We start from the raw sequence: 3,309 nt of genomic DNA on the forward strand, positions 1-3,309 counted from the left end.
AGTACAACATAGAAATAGACAAAAGTGTTCCACCAGTAAAACTGCCCAAATGCAGAGTGCCTGTTGCTATGATGACTCCAATCAAAGAGGAACTCGGGGATTTAGAAAGTAAAATCATAGCACCAGTAGAGCGCAACATGGACAGGATAAGCAGCATGGTGTCTGTGACAAAACCAAATGGAAAGCTGAGGATCTGTATAGACCCAAACCCACTAAACAAAGCACTGAAAAGGAGCCATTTTCCACTCCCCACCATTGATGATGTCCTACCAGCACTCTCAAAATCCAAGGTATTCATGGTTTGTGATGTGAAACATGGATTCTGGCATGTCAAACTGGATGAGGAGTCCAGTTATCTCACCACTTTTGCAACCCCTTTTGGACTATACTGTTGGCTCAGGATGCCAGTGGGCATAAGCTCAGCTCCAGAAGTTTTTCAAAGGAAACTTATGCAAGCATTAGAGGGTTTAAAAGGGGTGCATGTCATTGCTGTTGACGTACTGATTACAGGTGAAGGAGACACACAGGAGGAAGAAGCGAACAAGGATCATGACGGAAACCTGAAATGTTTCCTGCTAAGATGCAGGGAAAGAGACATTAAACTCAATGTAGTTAAGTTTAAGCTGAGGAGAGAGTCTGTACACTACATTGTACACATACAGTATTAACAGCAGACAGCCTTCGCATTGACCCAGAGAAAGTGTGGGAGCTGCCGGGGCCTAAGGGCGTACAGCGGCTTGTAGGTGTGCTGAACTACCTCAAAGTTTTGTGACCATCTTTCAGAAGATTGTGAACAGTTGAGACAACTTACACGCAAAGAAAACATGGGAATGGACAGAAGTGCATGAGACAGCTCTTAGTAGACAGAAAAAAACAAAAATAAATGCACCACTACTCAAGTACTATGACCAAAATGAGGAGCTAACTCTGCAATGTGATGCTTCAGAGTCATGACTTGGAGCATCACTGACACAGAAAGGGAAACCTGTGGCATATTCAAGCAGGCGACTGGCTCCTACAGAAAGGGGTTATGCCCAGATAGAAAAGGAATGTTTGGCCATAGTACTTTGGGACAGAAAAGTTCCACCAATATACATATGGTAGAAAAGTGACTATTCAGAGTGACCAAAAGATACTGGAAAATATCATGAGAAAACCACTACTCGGTACGCCAAAGAGATTGCAGAGAATGTTATTCAGGCTGCAGAAATATGATATTGACATGATCTATGTGCCTGGATGAGACATGCTTCTAGCTGATACACTAAGCAGAACTTATTTACCAGACAGTAGTCAAGGAATCACAGAGACTGAGATAGAAACTATTAACATGGTTTCCTACTTGCCCATTTTTGCAGAAAGACTGAAAGCCATCCGTGAAGCAACAACAGAGGACTCCAAGTTGCAGGATGTGATTAAGTTGATCCAGACAGGATGGCCAAAGCACAAAAAATACATGGAGCGACACGTTCAACATTATTTTGCTTTTCAGGGCGAGCTGAGTTTTCAAGATAATATTCAAGGGGGAAAGAGCAGTAGTTCCTCACACACTAAGAACTGACGTGACCTGCCGTATACACTCATCACACCTGGGAGTGGACGGCTGCCTCAGACGAGCACTTGAGTGTGTGTACTGGCCAGAGATGAATGAGCAGATAAAGACATTCATATACAAGTGTGACATCTGCAGGTCAGTGGACCCCAAACAACAAAAAGAGACTTTACATCCCCATGACATTGTCTATAGGCCTTGGGCCAAGGTAGGAACTGATCTGTTTTCATGGCACAGTAAGGACTATCTGATTACTGTGGACTATTATTCGAATTTTTGGGAAGTTGATTATTTGCCGGACACCAAAAGTACCACAGTGATCCACAAGCTGAAAGCACACTTTGCTCGTTCGGGGATCTCAGATGTGCTCATTTCAGATAATGGACCACAGTACTCATCACATGAGTTAAAAAAGTTAAGCCAAAAGTGGGAATTCAAACAAAGAACATCTTCACCTGGATACCCACAAAGCAATAGAAAGGCTGAGTCAGCAGCCAAAACAGCAAAATGTCTCTTGCAGAAAGCTGCAACAGTTGGACAGGATCCATACTTGGCACTATTGGACCATCGTAATACACCAAGCCAAGGCCTTGCTCTAAGTCCAGCATAGAGACTACTAAGTAGGAGGACCCAGACCCTCCGTCCTATGAAAGAAACACTGTTGGAGCCTAAGGTGTCAGTCAACATACAGGAACTGATTAACAACAGACAAAGAGAAGAGAAATATTACAGCCGCTCAGCAAAGGATTTGGACGGTCTCAGAACAGGGGACAATGTTCGAGTCCAACCATTTGAGCCTTATAAAACCTGGAGAACAGCTAAAGTGATGAGATCAGTGAGCCCCAGATCGTATGAAGTGGAGCTGGAGTCGGGTGGTGTTCTGAGAAGAAATCGTCGCCATCTCAGGCACGCCTACTGCCCAACCTCAACATCAGCACAATCAGGGACAAACACACAAACTGTTGCAGCAGAGGAACAAGATCATCCGAGTGTTAGCCAGTACATGGTTACAACAAGGTCTGGTCGACAGGTCAGGAAACCAACCTTTTTTGAAGGACTATACTGAGTAGCATTGCTACATAACGTTTAGCCATTGGAAAAAAAAAGCTTGACTGTAAGTTGCTGTTTCACTGAAGAACAAAAAAGAAAAAAATATTATTGATGCATAGTTTGTCTGTTTTGTAAGAAAGGCACTGACGAAAGATAATATTACAAAATGTGCACTTAAGGTTAATGGTCAGGGAGGATATAAATAATTTTGTTCTTTGAGTTTAGCCAAAATAGTTAGATGCATTCTTGTGAAGTGTCTATATGTAAGTCAGAATGCCCTGGGAAGAAAATGTTTTTGTTAAAAGAAAATCTGTAAGTTAAAAAAAGAGAAAAGATGTAACAAGTGGATTGTCTGAACAGAGTGTGTTCCAAGGGGGACACATTTGAATGTGACACAGACCCAGAGCAGGCTAGGAAGCTAACACTTGTACTGCAGTTTGGCACTTATTTAATAAAGTTTTAGTAAGCAACAGTACTGCTTCAACCGTCCATTCTGTATAGTTCGATTTAGACAGAACAGAATCAAACAGTGAGCACTGTGTGTGGTCCTCACAAAAATAGAAAGGTGTGTGTGTGTGTGTGTGTGTGTGTGTGTGAATGGTTGCAACATATAGGAAGCCAGGTTTGACATACAGTATTTCAGAAATAGCATGCGTACTCAAGCTATTTCTGAAAAATGTCAGCTAATCTGACAGCTAATCTTAATT

This window comes from Austrofundulus limnaeus, unplaced genomic scaffold (assembly GCF_001266775.1).
Source record: "Austrofundulus limnaeus strain Quisiro unplaced genomic scaffold, Austrofundulus_limnaeus-1.0 Scaffold118, whole genome shotgun sequence".
Lineage (NCBI taxonomy): Eukaryota > Metazoa > Chordata > Actinopteri > Cyprinodontiformes > Rivulidae > Austrofundulus > Austrofundulus limnaeus.